Source organism: Mobula hypostoma, chromosome 6 (genome assembly GCF_963921235.1).
Source record: "Mobula hypostoma chromosome 6, sMobHyp1.1, whole genome shotgun sequence".
Lineage (NCBI taxonomy): Eukaryota > Metazoa > Chordata > Chondrichthyes > Myliobatiformes > Myliobatidae > Mobula > Mobula hypostoma.
Genome location: NC_086102.1, coordinates 54073208 through 54091909, shown reverse-complemented (window position 1 = coordinate 54091909; position 18702 = coordinate 54073208). Strand labels below are relative to the sequence as shown.

Sequence of the window (18702 nt, the reverse complement as noted above, 5' to 3'; positions counted from 1 at the left end):
CACCCTCCGACGACTCAGCCTAACACACCATCATCAGTGTGCTCGGTGCTGTCTTCTCGATTCCCATAAGTGATACTACACTGTACATACATTATTTCTACTTTATATCGGCAGTGTACTTTTACGTGTTATTTGGTATGATTTGGCAGCTTCATAGCTTAAAGGTTACTGGAGTGAGTATATCTGCTGAGAGCACTTGTGTGAGATTTTCGCTACAGGGAACAGTGCAGGCAATGATTGTAGAGAAGTATTTCTACTTTATATAGGCTGTGTATTTATCATATCATTCCTGCTTTTACTATACGTTACTGTTATTTTAGGTTTTATGTGTCATTTGGCATGATTTGGTAGGTTATTTTTGGGTCTGCGAACGCTCACAAATTTTTCTCATATAAATAAATGGTAATTGCTTCTTCGCTTTACGACATTCCGGCTTACGAACCATTTCATACCTTCGGATGGCAGGGGGAAACTTGTAGTTCTGTAGTCCAGCAGTTTGAAGAAAGCTTGATTAAAGATATGAGCCTGTATGCAGATAGTATGGTATCTATAGTGCTTTGAAAATGTATTCAGCCCCAGCCCTTTGTTCACATAAAAGAGAATTACCAGCAGAGATTTGAATCGATTTAACTGAGATATTTTGTTTGTGAATCATATGCTCCTTTTTTTCACAGTGGAACCCCAGAAAAACAGGGAAAAGTGTAAAGGATGAAAAACTAAAAATTCAAGAACTGAAATCTCAGTGTTTCAAAAATATTCATCCCCCTTTGCTCAGTACTTAGCTGAACCAGATATTACAGCCAGTAGACTTTATGGATCAGTCTCTTTGCACAACATGCTGAAGCAGAATTTGTCTATTCCTCCTTGCAAATTTGCATTCAGCTGTGCCAGGTTAGTTGGGGAGTGACAGTTGTCAGCAATTTTCAGGTCTTGCCAGAGATGTTCGATCAGACTATGGACCACTCAAGGACATCAATTTTCTTCTTTTGAAGCCTCTCCATGGTTGCTCTGGCAGTGTGCTTTGGATCATCGTCCTGTTGAAAGACTAACTTCCTCCTCAGTTTGAGCTTTCTGGCCATGGTTAGCACATTTTTATCCAGGATCTTTTTGTGTTTAGCAAAGTTCATCTTCCCATCAGTCCTGATCAGATTTCCAATCCCCACTGCTGAACAGCATCTCCGTACCTTGGTGAAATCTCCACCATACTTTTAATAGAGACGGTTTTACCTGGCTGATGTGCAGTATTCAATTTACGCCACATGTACTGATTAAAAAAAGCATATCCTTACCCATAAAGATTTTGCAAAGCATGATTAGATACTATAAAGCTGTGGAAGAAGGTCTTGTGGTCAGATGAGACTAAAGTGGAACATTTTGGCCTCAGCACTAAGTAGTACGTGTGGCTTAAATCTAAAATTGTAAATTATATGGATTACTGCAAAAACAATACCATGTAGATATTAATATCTATCATTCTTTTTGCTATTAAGTATTTGAACTACTGCATATGCCGGGATAATATCTACAGTAGTTTTCAACTGGGTTGCTAGTATTTGGATTTTTTGTTTCTGAACACTACAGTTTATATGGTAGTACAGCAGGGCCTAATATAAATTCCTAAGTGTGTGGAAGTCATGAGTTCATGAGGGCAGTATATTATAGTTGCAGCAAGAATATCAGAGCAGCTGATAAGATTAGAACTGTTTAAAATAAAGTTAAAATACTTGGTCTTTATTTGTGACACCTTGCAGTTCAGTTGACTTGATTTAGTGGCATGCTTCCTTTTGGACCAGGTCTCCATCTTCAGGTATTTGTGTATAATTAGGACTTAAAGTCAAGTGTATTATTTTCTGAGGAAGAATTGCTGCTACTTGGGGATGAGGAGGGTGAATTCATCTATTTGGAGTCTAATTTTTCATGGCAATGTTAGTAGTTAAGCAACTGAGCCAGACAATTTTTCCATCATCCACTTCTGCGACTGGCCAGCTTGTCTGCACTGGAGGCCTGTATTCTTTCCATTGCCTCAATATAACCTTACAAGCCATTGCTCAGTAGATAAGGTAGTATGAATTGTATGCTCTAATACCACTAAGCTGTTGCTTTTCAGGTAGCTATACGATCCTCCGGTACAAAAAGGTTCTAGTTTTGTCAGAGCTTAATTTTTACTATTTTTTGTTTGCTTGTCTTTCAGAGAAGTGCTGCTGCTTCCCTCCAGCTGGCAGTATGGCGTGCTGGTGAACAAGTTCAGCCACTGTATAGCATTGGAACAACGTCTTCAATCACAGGGATATTGGAATTTTGTAGGAGATGCGTTACCATTTTCCCAGCATTCATTACGATGTTACATCAGCAGGACCCAGAACTGGTTCCCAAGACTATTACATCATGCTGAAAGGTTAAAGGAATATTACTTACTGAATGCGGCCTCTTTACTGCCTGTCCTTGCATTAGGTGTCCAAGATGGAGAGTGTGTGTTAGATATGTGTGCTGCTCCTGGAGGAAAATCTGTGGCAATATTGCAGTCTGCCACTCCACGTACGTTCCGTACTATTGCATGTTACTTGCAGGATACAGAAATAACTTATTTTCTTTCTTCTACTCTGTAATTGCCATCATTTTTATGGTTACATCTGGGTTTTCTGGCTCTTAGTTTCCTTCTGGCTAAGATACAAATTTAAGATGACGTAACTTAAGTGACTAAATGAGAACTGGGATCGCTCAGGCATAGAAGACTATGGGCCAAGTGCTGGAAGATGGGAGTAACTATGAATGGGTCAGTGATCAGTGTGCACATGGTGGGTGGAATAGCCTGTTTCCATGCTATATCTCTGGCAAAAGAACCAGAGATGACAAAAGGAAAGCCTTTATTAAACTGCAGATTGGGGTGTAGAATGCTTTGATCAGGCAGCAGAGTGACTTATTTGTAGAGCTACAACCTCAGCTCCAGTGACATGAGTTTAATTCTGCCCCCTGGTGGTATCTGCATGGAATTTGCACATTTTCTCAATACCCAGTTTCATCCCACATTCAGAGCTACGCAAATTGGAGGGTTAATTGGCTTCCTACACTTTTAATATTAGATTTCACTATCAATATTTAGCTGTTTGTGGGAGATTGCCTCCATGGTGTGTGGAGCTCATCATTCTCAGAATCTCCTCTGAATTGGCACTGCAAGAACAGGGGAATGTCCGCTCAAAGCTCCTTGATGGAGGATTTTAGTCTTAGTATTAAGTGGCATTTTTATTTTCCAGTATCTTTGGTAAACATGCTGAAGATTGTCTGAACATCCATTTTTTTTTATTAGAACATTTATTGCAGCCGTATTGTTAGGTAACTGAAATCAAGATGTTCTTGGTTCTGGGTTAGTGTCAATGAGGTTAGTTGGCTTTCTGTCCATCCATTTGCTTGGTGGGGGCCTGTTAGTGCCTAATAAGCAATTGCAGAAAGAAGTTTTGAGGCCACCCTTTGATGTTCTCTCTTAACCCCAGTCCAGTTTGTGCTGAGGCTGACATTGTGTATTAACGCCTTATTATTGTTGTTGAGCTTGAGTAAAGTGGTGACATATTTGGGGAGTAAACATAACTCAGAAGAATTACCCAGAATGGTTATTAGCAGGGATGAAGCCCTTGTAAGATCAAAGAAGGCAATACATAGAGAATTATGGTCCCTGGTGACCTGAAAGGCATCTCGATGGATTTTTTTTCCTGTAGTTGACATCTAGGTGATCTGTCATTTCCATTTGAGCTCTCTTTCTTGAAGATGGTCAGGATTGTGACATCGCTGAGGACATCTGAGATTGCCTAGTATTTCATGACCTCCTTCAAGCATCATGTTCTATTTATACAAAATACTGGAGGAACTCAGCAGGTCAGGCAACATCTATGGAGGGAAATACACAATGTTTTGGGCAGTGGCTATTCTGTTGGACCTGTGAATGCATGTCTAACTCTCCATAATGCAGTTTATTTTTCCACGTGTAATGTATAAATTTTACGCAATGAATACAATATACACTGAGGTTGTTGTCCCATTTTTGGTCAGTGAAAAGCAAATGTGGCTCATTGTTCCTTGTGATTAGAGCTGCCATGAGTCTCTTGTGATGGCGTGACAACTCGTCTTTGTTAGGAACCTCAAATAGCATGGTGCCTTCCAGAGGGAATCTAGGGCCTTTATTAATTGGCTTGGAGTAGGGTGCCTCTTCCACCAATCATCCTGATGAAACTTTGTTGAGGTATCACATTGGTCTAGATCAAGAAGCATAAATTGAACATATTTTCATGTTACAGAATTAATGGGGTTGGAGGATGCTTGAGTTCAAGAAAATTAAAAGGCAGCAAGTAAAAGAAAATAATAATTTTTATTTTCAATTTATTAGTCAAATTATAACTGCCAGTAATAATTCCTTAAATTATCACTGCTGGTAAGGTGATGATCAATAATTCAGAGCTTTCACGCCATTAAAAAAATTATTTATACTTAATAAATGTGCCTTTGCATTTTCTAGTGTGTCTAATCGATATCTAATAGTTTCTTTTTTGTATGAACGCTGAATCTTGTGGCAAATTAACAATATTTCAAAGCTTCCATTGGAAAACCACTTCTGGATTCAATCTGTAACTACCTCTTTGCAGTTGCTGGATGTTGAGGCCAATTTATTCCTTAATTTTGCCCAATTTAAAGGATGAACTTTACACTGAAACAGTATAGTTAGTGGTACTTGCATTTCATTAAATATGATTGGACAGCAGGTATAGATTATTCTTATTTCATACCAAACATTTTTATAGGTTGCAAACTTGTAGGTAAACATTAAAATATTTTATCTTTTATGTCTATATATGAAGTATAACTTTCAGTATATTTTTCATCACGTTTCAATGGAAAATGTCAGTATTATTCTTGATCTTTCCTGGAACCTCAATGATATGGTGGATTTGACATTTTTCTTTTAAAATAAATATTTCCGCATACTGTCACAGACATTTTCTACATGAGCAGTTAGCTACAGATAGCATATGCAAAATTAGAATCCATTTCGATGGCTCCATTAATTTTCTAATAGACATGACTGCGAGTGACTCGAAAGCTCACTTTTGTAAGTCGATTCAGACGTTTCCAGGTAGAATGCTTTACTGAAATGCTTTTGAATTTTCTATACAATTTTACCAGTTTCTTATATTAGTGAAACACGATTAGTTGCAAACTAGGTCGTGTAAGGAGAATTTGTAGGAATGAGGCAGTAGCTTGTTTACTTAGTGAAGTTTAACGTTTTGAAACAGAATGTTGTTACGAAATATAGCAACTTTTAAGTGAAATACATTTCATTTAACTATGTTCAGTGAAGTTCATCATAATCTATCTTGCAGCATTTTATGCTATGTCTTATTGTTACAGTAGGAACATTCTCATTTTAGATCTCATCTTTATGGTTGTTTTCTTCAAAGCAATTTTACTCTCTATCATCTTTTCAACCTAGCGATTGAACTTAGTTTATAGCCTGATGGGAATACTTACACACTTAGACACACTTCTGCGTTACTATTATTTCCATCAATATGTACAATTAAGATGCTACATGTATCATACAACCTGACAATTATTTTTTCATAATCTCTGCTGGATAGACCTGCAGTGAGTACATCCCATAATTTATCCTTCAGATTTTCACCACATGCTATTGCTATTACGGCAACTGCTCTCAAAAAGAATAAAAAAGATTTAATATCAACTACTGCCCTCTTTGTAGAAAGCTCCCCAATACCGATAGAAAGTGTAACAGATTCTAAAGGAGTGATGTCAAGATAATTGCATTCCTATCACATCTCTTGGCTTTTGCATTTGAGGTACATTTGATCGTATCAAACCATTATTCTCATTTGGCTTTTATTTATTTATTTTTCAACAATATTCCTCCGATCTGTTTATTAATTTAGTCTCGTCATCACAGCAAAACAATATTAATTCTATGAAGAAAAGATTAGGAACGTCTTTTTAGCACTGAGCTTAAATGTTTCCCATTTTCTGGCCGAGTGAACACTGGAAGGCAGTGCCGACTCCATTTACACTGCATTACACCTCCTCTGGCACTCCGGTGGAGCGCAGCAGCTCCACCTCTCTCCTGGGCAGCTGCAAACATGGGACACTGTGGCTTGAGGCCCAGTCCTTGAGACAACCTAGGCCATGCAGTATTCCACTGCACACCTCTGTTAGCAGCACGATACACATCAAGTCCAGCTCCTTCAGTTCTTCAGTAACCAGCAACTAGCTGATGGGGTAGAACTGCATTACTTTAGGTCTTAATGTCCAGCAGGTCTTGCGATCATAAAAAATATATTTAAATATGTTTGTTAACTTCCATAAATGCTGCCTGACCAGCATTTTGTGTGTGTTTCGCTCAAGTAATCCGATAGAATTTCTTCCTGTGTCACTGGGGGATGTATGAGCGATCACACAGCCTCAGAATAGTTTCTCTTTCTTTAAAAGGTCACTTTCTTTGCAATGAGCAGGACAATTTGCGTCAGAAGTGGCTGAAGCAAACCCTTGAGTCTTTTGTACCTGATGCCATGGGGGGGGGGGGGTAATATCTGTGACGAACCTGGATGGAAGAGTCATTGGCCCACAACAGCCACAAATATTTAACAAGGTGAGTCTGCATTTTGACCAGGCTTTGTTGGACTATGGCGAATGTGCTGCTTATCAGAATTTCAAAGTGTAACTGAGACCTGTGCTTATGGCCATAGACCATGTTACGCTGAGTAGATTTTAGTGGCCTGCTTTGGAGTAGATGGAAGTGATAAAACTGCAATGACGTGGTGAAGAATATAGAAAGAAAGATGTATTATGTACTCCACATTGGAATGGAACAATTTGTGTAATCCATGAATGCTACAGAAATAACTGAAAATGAAATCAGAGGGACATGATGCTTACTGTACACTTTTTTGACAAAGCAGCATTTGAAGAGTTGAACTTAACAGACAAATCAGAGTGTAATGTGGAGAAAGCCACATTTAATCAGCAATATTCCGCTTGGTAGGCTCACTCAGAAAGTCAGATGGCATAGGATCGAGAGAAACTTAGCTGCATGGATTCAGAATTGACTAGAACTACAGAAGGCAGAGGATGGTAATAGATGGAGTGTATTCTGCCTGGAGGTTGGTGCCCAGTGGTGTTTTTATAAATGACTTAGTTGGGGTGGAGGGCTATTTGGTAATTTTGTAGATGACATGAAGGTTGATGGTGACGTAGATATTGTAGAAGGTTGTTGTAGGTTACAACAGCACGTTGATAGGATGCAGAGCTAGTCTGAGAAGTAGGATAAGATTCAAAGTAAATGTATTATTGAAGTACGTATATACGTCACCATATACTACCCTGAGATGCATTTTCTTGCAGGCATTCACAGTAAATACAAAGTAACAATGAAATCAATGAAAAACCAAACTCAACAAAGACAGAAAAAACAATCAGTATACAAAAAACAACAAATTGTGCAAAATAAACCAAATAATAAATAAATAATATCAAGAAAGTAAGCTGCAGAGTTCTTGAAGGTGAGTCCATATGTTGTGGAATAGTTAAATGAAGTTACCCCCACTGTTTCAAGAGCACAGTGGTTGAGGTGTAATAAATGTTCCTAAGCCTGGTGGTGTGGGACCTGAAGCTCTTGTACAAGAAGATAGCGTGCCTGGATGGTGGGCATCCTTGATGTTGAATGCTGCTTTCCTGCATTCTACTTCTTGTAGACGTGCTCAGTGAGAAGGCTTTACACGTGCTGAACTGGGCTGTATCCACTACTTCTTAAAGGCTTTTCTGTTCAAGAGCATTGGTGCTTCCTTACCAGGCAGTGATTTAACCAGTCAGTATACTCTCCACTATGCATTTATAGACGTTTGTCAAAAATTTCAGATGATATGCCAAATCTTCAAACTTCTAAGCAAGTAGAGTCACTGCTGTGCCTTCTTTGTAATGATGCTTATGTGCTGGACTCAGGGCAATCCTCTAAAATGATAACACCAAGGAATGTAACATTCCTGACCCTCTCCACCTCTAATCCCCTGATGAAGACTGGACCCATGGACCTCCAGTTTCCTCCTCCTGTCGTAAGTAATTAGCTCTTTGGTGTCACTGACATTGAGTGAGAGGTTGTTGTTGTGGCACCACTCAGCCAGATTTTCAATCTTCCGTCTTCTATGCTGTTTTATCACCGCCTTTAATTTGGCCAACGAGTACCGTCAGCAAATTTAACTATGGCATTGGAACTGTACCTTGCCCCACAGTCATAAATATAAAGCAAGTAGAGCAGGGGGGCTAAGCACACAGCCTTCTGGTGCACCCGTGCTGATGGTGATTGTGGAGGAGATATTGTTGTCAATCTGAACTGACTGAGGTCTGCGAGAGAGGAAATTGAGGATCTAGCTGAACAAAGAGGTATTGAGGTCTAGGTCTTGGAGCTTGTTGATTAGTTTTGAAAGGATGATAGTTTACTTGTATTTATTTATTTATATACAGCACAGAATAAGCCCTTCTGGCCCTTTGAGCCATGCCACCTAGCAACCCCCAATTTAACCCAAGCCTAATCATAAGATAATTTACAATGACCAATTAACCTACCAACCGGTATGTCTTTGGACTGTGGGAGGAAACCGGAGCGCCCACAGAAAACCCACGCAGTCACAGGGAGAACATACAAACTCCTTATAGACAACGGCGGTTTCATCACCAGCCTCTCAAAGCATTTCATCACTGTGGATGTAAGTGCTACTGCATTCTCCTTGGGCACTGGTATAACTGAAGCCTACTTGAAGAAGGTGGGTACCTTAGCCTGCCGAAGGTATCGGTGCACAATCCAGCACTGATTTAATCCAGAAAAATGTGAAATGATACACTTTGAAAGGATGGACTTGAAGACAGAGTACAGGGTGAATGTCATGGTTCTTAGCAGCGTGGAGTAACATCTTGGGTTCACATCCTGTGATTCTCAAAGTTGTCATGCAAGTTAATAGGGTGGCTAAGACGCTGTATGGTTGGTTTTGATTAGTCATCAGATTGTTGTAAAGGCCCACGAGGTAATGTTGCAGCTCCGTAAAACTTTGCTTGCTTTTGTGTGGCAATCTAGAACTCCTTTAAATTCCTATTGTATCTTCAATAGAGGCTCAATAATGTCTCATTTAAAACTGAAATAATTACATTTGGAATTAGGTGACATCATTCAAATGGGATGAAGTGCTACACCCTTGTCCGTTTATGAATAGAATGATTAATTCTGCCTTGTCTCTATTGTGGGTGTAGAGTTTCAACGGGTTGGTCATTTAAAAGATACGTAGAAATTTCTTTTGAATTTCGGTGCAGACAGGTGGCCTGGTTCTGTTTCTACTTCTCACACAAATGGCAGCAGCCCAGGTAGCATCAACAGAGGAAAATAGTTGACATTTCAGGAAGAGGCCGTTCATCAGGAAGTCTTGGCCAGAAACATTAACAGTTTATTTCCCTCTTTAGATGCTGCCTGACCTGCTGAGTTCCTCCAGCATTTTGAGTGTGTTGTTCAAGATTTCCCGCACCTGCAGAATCTCTTGTGTTTCTGGTTCTGCTTCTATTGTGTTCTTGAATTTTGGAACATCCATGTAGTACTGACACAAGCCACATGGGGGTATTAAGATGCAAGCTTTATCTAAAAATTTCCATTCAGGTGAAATCAGCCCATGTTAGTCTGCATATACAATGGATTCTGGTTAAATGGAACACATTGAGACCAGTACATGTTGGCCCAATTAAACGGCTGCTCCAATTAGCCGAGGTTTCATGAAAATAGTTAAAAAGGTACAGTATAATAAAGACAAACTACTATTTAATTAAGTAACAAATTATATACTTAAATGAAATACAGAACGAATTAGACTACCAGTGCTACTACAGTAATCTAAAACTGTCTATTAGTTTCTGATAGTTATTGATGGAGGAATTCATCCAGTGTACACCACCATGTTCTTTTGATTAACTGTAAACGAACAAAATCAGCACAATGACCTAAACAGATAATGGACTGCCTTTGTTGCATGAGAGTTGTAATCCAACAATAAATTTCCTGGCATCCTGTGTAGTCGCTAGCTCAAGTTCAGATGTGAACTTCATCACTTTGTGAAGTCAAAGTAATAAAACAAAATTATCAAAAATTGTTGCTTTTTGAGTCGGCGTCCATCAGTCTAAATGGATATCATAACACAAGCACACATAACTGACACTTTAAAAACTGTTCAATCTAAACACCGTGTAGTGTCTAATGGCTATACAAGTGCACATGACTGAAACTGTTCAGCAACAGTCTCTTGTCCCAATTAAGACCATAAGACATAGGAGCAGAATTAGGCCATTTGGCCCATTGAGTCTGCTCTGCCATTCAATTATGGCTGATCCTTTTTTCTAACTCCTCCTCAACGCCAGTTCCTGGCCTTCTCCCGATAACCTTTGATGCCATGTCCAATCAAGAACCCCTATCGATCTCTGCCTTAAATACACCCAACGACCTTGTCTCCACAGCTGCCTCTGGTAACAGATTTCACAAATTCACCACCCTCTGGCTAAAGAGATTTCTCTGTATCTCTGTTTTAAATGGATGCCCCTCTATCCTGAGGCTATGCCCTCTTGTCCTAGACACCCCCACCATGGGAAATGCCCTTTCCGTATCTACTCGGTCAATAGACAATAGGTGCAGGAGTAGGCCATTCAGCCCTTCGAGCCAGCACCGCCATTCACTGTGATCATGGCTGATCATCCACAATCAGTATCCAGTTCCTGCCTTATCCCCATAACCTTTGATTCCGCTGACTTTAAGAGCTCTATCCATCTCTCTCTTGAAAGCATCCAGAGACTTAGCCTCCACAGCCTTCTGGGGCACAGCATTCCATGTATCCACCACTCTCTGAGTGAAAAAGTTTTTCCTCAACTCCGTTCTAAATGGCCTACCCCTAATTCTTAAACTGTGGCCTCTGGTTCTGGGCTCACCCATCAGCGGGAACATGCTTCCTGCCTCCAGTGTGTCCAATCCCTTAATAATCTTATATGTTTCAATAAGATCCCCTCTCAGCCTTCTAAATTCCAGAATATACAAGCCCAGTCGCTCCAATCTTTCGACGTATGACAGTCCCACCATCCCAGGAATTAACCTTGTGAACCTACGCTGCACTTCCTCAATAGCAAAAATGTCCTTCCTCAAATTTGGAGACCAAAACTGCATACAGTACTCCAGGTGTGGGCTCACCAGGGCTCTGTACAGCTGCTGTATTGCTCTTATACTCAATTCCCCTTGTTATGAAGGCCAGCATGCTATTAGCTTTCTTCACTGCCTGCTGTACTTGCATGCTTGCTTTCAGTGACTGATGTACAAGAACACCTAGATTTCATTGTGCTTCCCCTTTTCCTAACTTGACTCCATTTAGATAATAATCTGCCTTCCCGTTCTTACTACCTAAGTGGATAACCTCACATTTATCCACATTAAACTGCATCTGCCCACTCACCCAGCCTGTCCAAGTCACCCTGCATTCTCACAACATCCTCCTCACATTTCACGCTGCCACCCAGCTTTGTGTCATCGGCAAATTTGCTAATGTTACTTTTAATTCCCTCATCTAAATCATTAATACATATTGTAAACAGCTGTGGTCCCAGCACTAAACCCTGTGGTACCCCACTGGTCACCGCCTGCCATTTCGAAAGGGACCTGTTAATTGCTACTCTTTGTTTTCTGTCAGCCAGCCAATTTTCAATCCATGTCAGTACTCTGCCCCCAATACCATGTGCCCTAATTTTGCCCACTAATCTCCTATGTGGGACTTTATCAAAGGCTTTCTGAAAGTCCAGGTACACTACATCCACTGGCTCTCCCTTGTCCATTTTCATAGTTACATCCTCAAAATATTCCAGAAGATTAGTCGAGCAAGATTTCCCCCTCATAAACCCATGCTGACTCAGACCGATCCTGTTACTACTATCCAGATGTGTTGTAATTTCATCTTTTATGCAGCATCTTTCCCACCACCGACGTCAGGCTAACCGGTCTATAATTCCCTGTTTTCTCTCTTCCTCCCTTCTTGAGGAGAGGGACAACATTAGCCACCCTCCAATCCACAGGAACTGATCCTGAATCTATAGAACATTGGAAAATGATTACCAATGCGTCCATGATTTCTAAAGCTACCTCCTTAAGTACCCTGGGATGTAGACCATCAGGTCCTGGGGACTTATCAGCCTTCAGACCCAATAGCCTATCCAACACCATTTCCTGCCAAATATAAATTTCCTTCAATTCATCCATTACCCGAGGTCCTTTGGCCACTATTACATCTGGGACATTGCTTGCGTCTTCCCTAGTGAAGACAGATCCAAAGTACCTGTTCAACTCGTCTGCCATTTCCTTGTTCCCCATGATAAGTTCACCTGCTTCTGTCTTCAAGGGCCCAATTTTGGTCTTAACTATTTTTTTCTTTTTCACATACCTAAAGAAGCTTTTACTATCCTCCTTTATATTCTTGGCTAGTTTACCTTCATACCTCATTTTTTCTCCGCGTATTGCCTTTTTAGTTACCTTCTGTTGCTCTTTAAAAGTTTCCCAATCCTCCGGCTTCCCACTCATCTTTGCTATGTTATACTTCTTCTCTTTTATTTTTATACTGTCCATTACTTCCCTTGTCAGCCACAGCCTCCCCTTACTCCTCTTAGGATCTTTCTTCCTCTTTGGAACAAACTGATCCTGCACCTTCCGTATTATTCCCAGAAACACTTGCCATTGCTGTTCCACTGTCATCCCTGCTAGGGTATTGTTCCATTGAACTTTGGCCAGCTCCTCCCTCATAGCACCATAGTTCCCTTTGTTCAACCGTAATACTGACACTTACAAGTTTCCCTTCTCCCTCTCAAATTGTAGATTAAAACTTATCATATTATGGTCACTACCTCCTAATGGCTCCTTTACCTCGAGGCCCCTGATCAAATCCAGTTCATTGCACAACACTAAATCTAGAGTTGCGTTCTCTCTGGTAGGCTCCAGTACAAGCTGTTCTAAGAATCCATCTTGGAGGAACTCCACAAACTCCCTTTCTTGGGGTCTAGCACCAACCTGATTCCTCCAGTCTACCTGCATGTTGAAATCCCCCATAACAACTGTAGCATTACCTTTGCGACATGCCAATTTTAAATCTTGATTCAACTTACACCCTACATCCAGACTACTGTTTGGGGGCCTGTAGATAACTCCCATTAGGGTCTTTCTACCCTTAGAATTTCTCAGTTCTATCCATACTGACTCTACGTCTCCTGATTCTATGTCCTCCCTTTCAAGGGACTGAATATCATTCCTCACCAACAGAGCCACCCCACCCCCTCTGCCCATCAGTCTGTCCTTTCGATAGGACGTATATCCTTGAATATTCATTTCCCAGGCCCTGTCCACTTGAAGCCATGTCTCTGTTATTCCCACAACATCATACTTACCAATTTCCAACTGTGCCTCAAGCTCATCCACTTTATTTCTTATACTCCGTGCATTCATATACAGTACTTTCAATTCATTGCTCCCCTCACCTCCCATGTCAATTCCTATTTCACTTGGCCATACTGTACGATCCTCTCTTGAGCTTTCTGCTCTGTTGATTCTGCTGTCATTCTTAACTTTTCTTATTCTCACTTTCCCTTTATCTCCATCCTTATGTTTCCAGTTCGTCCCCTCCCCCCCACTACTTAGTTTAAACACACCCGTGTTGCAGAGGCAAACCTGCCTGCCAGAATGCTGGTGCCCCACTTTTTAAGGTGCAACCCTTCCCTTTTGTACAATTCATCCTTACCCCGAAACATACCCCAGTGGTCCAAGAATGTAAATCCTTGCTTCCTACACCACGTTGAAAGGTCTAGGACTTTCAACATTCGAAAGGTTTTAATGTGATCCCCCCCCCCCCCCCCCGCCGACCATCCTTCTAACTTCCAGCTAGTACAGAGCCAGAGCCATGAAACGCTCCCCGTATGATAACACTTTCATTCCTGGAATCACCATTGTGAACCTCCTCTGAATCCTCTCCGATGCCAGCATATCTTTTCGTGGATGAGGAACCCAAAACTGTTCACAATACTCAAGATTAAGCAGCATAGTATCTCAAATAAACAAAGGGAATCCTGACTATCTTCTGAATTAGATTTTGTTCTTTCAGAGTTGCCCCAAATAAGTGGCTGCCCCAAGTAACTGATGGTCCAATTAACCGGAATCCATTGTATATCGTTTTAGACCTTTGTGCCTTGCATAAGGATGACAATCAGCATGAATATAATACAAGTGAGTTGTAGGTTTTCTTTGTCATTTCCCTAAAAGTAACAATTTACTTTCAGTGACACGAGGTACTGCAGGTGCTGGAAATCTAGAGCAATACACACAATGTGCTGGGGGAGCTCAGCAGGTTGGGCAGCATCTATGATGGGAATAAACAGTGGAGCTTTCAAGCCAGGACCTTTCATCAGGACTGGAAAGGAAGGGGGAAGAAGCCAGAACATGAAGGTGGGGGGAGTGAAGGAGGAAGTACAAGCTGGCAGGTGATAGGTGAAGCTGGAACAGGTCGAGGGGGTAAAGCAAAGAACTAGGAAATTAGTTGGTGGAAGAGATTAAGGGCTGGAGAAGGGGGAATCCAATAGGTGAGGACAGAAGAACATGGAAGAAAGGGAAGGGGGAGGAGGACCAGGGGAGGTGATGGGCAAATAAGAAGAGAAGGTGTGAAGGAAACAAAAACGGGAAATGGTGAAGGAGGGGAGGGTGTAATTCCTGGAAGTTCGAGAAATCGACCTTCATGCCATCAGGCTGGAGGCTAACAGGTGGAATATATAATGTGTTGCTCTTGCAACCCGAGTGTGGCCTCAGTAGAGGAGGCCATGGACCAACATGTCGGAATGGGAAGTAGAATTGAAATGGGTGACCACCGGGAAATCCCGCTTTTTGTGGTGGGCGGAGCAAAGGTGCTCGACGAAGCAGTCTTCCAATATACATCGGGTCTCACTGATATACAGGAGGTCCCACTAGGAGCACCAAATGCAATAGATAACCCCCAACAGATTTGTAGGTGAAGTGTCACCTCACCTGGTGAAAGGACTATTCGTGGCCCCGAACAGAGGTGAGGAAGGTGGTGTAGGGGCAGGTGTGGCACTTGTTCCACTTGTAAGGATAAGTACTCGGAGGGACAAGTGAACAGGGGAGTCGCATAGGGAACAATCCCTGCCAAAAGTGGAGGAGAGGTAAAAACCGTGCTTGGTGGTGGGGTCCCGTTGGAGATGTCAGAAGTTACAGAGAATTATATGCTGGACGTGGAGGCTGGTGGGGTGGTAGGTGAAGACAAGAGGAACCCTATCCCTAGTGTGGCGGCAGATGTGAGCCAAGTGGAGGGAATGCAGATGAGGGGAGTGTTGATGGAGGAAGGGAAGCCCCTTTCTTTGGATAAAGAAGACATCTCAGTTGTTGTGGAATGAAAAGCCTCATCCTGAGGACAGATGCGGTGGAGACGAACTGAGAAAAGTGAACAGCATTTTTACAAGAGACATGGTGGAAAGGGGTATTGTAAATTTACTTTCAATAATAATTTTTCTTCTTTTCAGATGATTTCTTCCCAGTTATTCATTTGTAATTTACAAGGAATTAAATTTTATAATGTCTATTCTCATGTAGTATTACCAGGAGAATAAATTTTCCCAACAGGCAGCCTATCAACAAGAGCAAGTCAGTGATTTAATTAACTAAATAATGAGTTTCCCAAATGTCTTGGCTCACAAGTAGATCTTAGAATATATCAGTGTTACATTAACAGATTTGTCTCGCTTTCCTTTGGTGGTCAGCTTCGCTTGAGAAGTTGCTTTCTAACTAGGTCACTATATTCACTTTTTGAGAAATCTGGTGCATTTAATCCTAGGACACGTTGGAATGCAAAGATATAAAAATTGAGGACTTCACTGTTAATCTGTACAGCCTCTTTCACCTCTCAGTTTTCTGATTATCAGTTTACATTACCATATTTTGTGAAGGTCCCAGAGTGCAATGATACCAATTCTACAGTATACTTATTTTTAGCTGTTTTTTAAAACCTTGAATTATCCTTTGAAGTACAGTTACTGTTAGGTATACAGTACAGAGAATTTGTGCACTGCAAAACCTCATAAACAGTAAACAAATAGCAGAATATTTAATTTTAGAGCTGTTGGTTAAGGCGTGATTCTTGGATAGTTCGCCTTCCAGTTGATCTCTGGAGTGGGAAAAGAAGGGCATTTTGAATAAAATAGCATTTTGTCATCTGAGCTTGTATAATTTTTTCCAATAAAATTATCTATCATTCTCTTAGGTGCTGGTGGATGCACCATGTTCAAATGACAGAAGTTGGTTGTTCTCTTCTGACAGTCTTAAAGCTCGCCAAAGGATTGCACACACGCCTAATCTACCTGTTTTCCGGAAGCAATTACTGAGGTATGGGAAGAAAAATCTTAAAGCTCATCTGTTCATGTTTTGACGTTTTAAATGGAATAATTGTCCAATGCTTTCAATGAGCAACTGGTCAGTCTATGAAAGATACTCTCCTGAGAGATGAATATTGATTTGTTCAAATGTAAGTACAACATGAAAGTGCTGTGTTCAATCTTAATTATACACACCAAATTAGGTTTGGCCCTCATCTATTCCAGAAGAACATTGTTTTAAGTTGTGATAGGTCTTAACTGCAGGTGTCCCCCGCTTTTCGAACGTTCGCTTTACGAAACCTCACTGTTACGAAAGACCTACATTAGTACCCTGTTTTCGCTTTCAGAAAGCGTTTTAACTGTAACGAAAAAAAATTTCAGCTCGCGAAAAAATCAGTGCGCGATAAAAGGCAGAGCGCCCCGAGCAGCTGCTCTCCCCCGGATTCGGAACTGCTTTGCTTTAACACATGCCTGTGAGCAGCCGTTTGCAAGATGAGCTCTATGGTATCGGAAAAGCCTGAAAGAGATTGTAAGGGTGTTACACTTACGGTAAAACTAGACATAATTAAGCGTTTTGATCGTGGTGAACGAAGTAAGGACAACGTGAGTTTGGCTTATGGAAGCTGACGAACATGATGTTGAAAAGGTTTTGGCATCCCATGTCCAAGAACTGACAGATGAAAAGCTGATGCACTTAGAAGAAAAATGGATAACAATGGAAACCGAATGAGTAATGATAAAGTACGACTTTAATTTTGAAAGGGTACGTCGGTTTAGGGGATATTTGCAGGATGGTTTGAACTGTGTGATAGAAAAATGCGCGAGGCTCAGCAGTTAAGCAAGCCTTCCACATCAGCCACAGCAGACGACGAACCTCGACCTTCGACATTGAGGCGGGCAGAGATGGAAGAAGATGAGCTGCCTGCTCTAATGGAAATAGGCGACGAGATGACACCCCAGTGTCCCACCACCCCAACCCCCAGGCCACAGACAGATACCGATTCGTGGAGAATGCAAAGGTAGCCGGGAGGCACACAGCACATCTTTAAGAAAAAAGCCGAAATAAACATACTAATTAATTAGGTGCCTCCGACACGTAATTGTCGGCCCAGATCAGAGATGACACAATCGGAAATCGGCACTGATCAGGGCCGACAATTATGGGCGGCACCTAATTAATTAGCATGTTTGTTTTGGTTTTTTCTTAAAGATGTGCTGTGTACCTCCCGGCTACCGCTGGACCCCTGCGTTCTTCGCAACAATGTATCGGGTGGGGGCCACTGCACCACCCCAGCCTGTGACATGTCTAACACAGCATCATCAGTGTGCTGGGCCAGCTGTCTTCCCGATTCCCATAAGTGATACTACACTGTACATACATTATTTCTACTTTATATAGGTTATGGGGAGAACATACAAACTCCTTATAGACAGTGGTGGGAATTGAACCCCAATTCCGGATTGCTGGCACTGTAAAGCATTACGCTAACTGTTCTGCTACCGAGCCACCAACACAGGATTAGTTTTATGTTTGAAGATAGACAATATTTCTTTGAGTTCTACTCCATCATCCCTGGACGCTAAAGTTCAGATGCACCCAGAAGGCTTAGTTCTTTGTGAGGTAACGACTCAATGCCCACAGGTGAGATAAAATCTGTTTACTTTGGGTTGGTTTCCATTTGACATGGATTCAAAGACAATAATTGCCATAAGTGGCCTGAGGAGAGAAGTTCAGCGTTGGCTTGTAGTTATGTAGCTTGGAATATTTCTTTCCAGTGCAAATATCTTGATACTAGTGGAACTCAACAGACCCGACAGTATCTGCTGAGGTAAATGAATTCTGTTTCCACCACATATGCTGCCTGACCCTCTCAGTTTCTCTAGTATCTTGTTTATTGTTCCAGTTTTCAGGATGTGAAGACTCTTGTTATAATGATACATAATCCAATATATATTGTAGACTCATTCAAGTGCAACTAATGGAATACATGAAAACAGAATAAATAATCTTGAATCCAATTTTATCATAACTGTTCATTCCAAAATAAAATGTTGAATCCAAATAAACAACTTTTTATAAGGTTCCCTAAAGCTAAAAGTCTTGAAGACAAATATTCATTAACTGGAGATAATCAATGCAGATTTTTCCAAACTCACTCATTTGTCTTAATCAGAAGTAATGAAGTAGTTTTCTATTGCACTATGATGGATCCAGATGTATCAGTGGAA

The 18702-nt window shown here is 41.1% G+C and overlaps 1 pseudogene; it reads left to right on the top strand.

The window, feature by feature from the left end:
- The first annotated feature begins 1766 nt into the window (after positions 1-1766).
- LOC134348714 (tRNA (cytosine(34)-C(5))-methyltransferase, mitochondrial-like) overlaps positions 1767-18702 on the top strand; it is a 47941-nt pseudogene continuing 31005 nt past the window's right edge.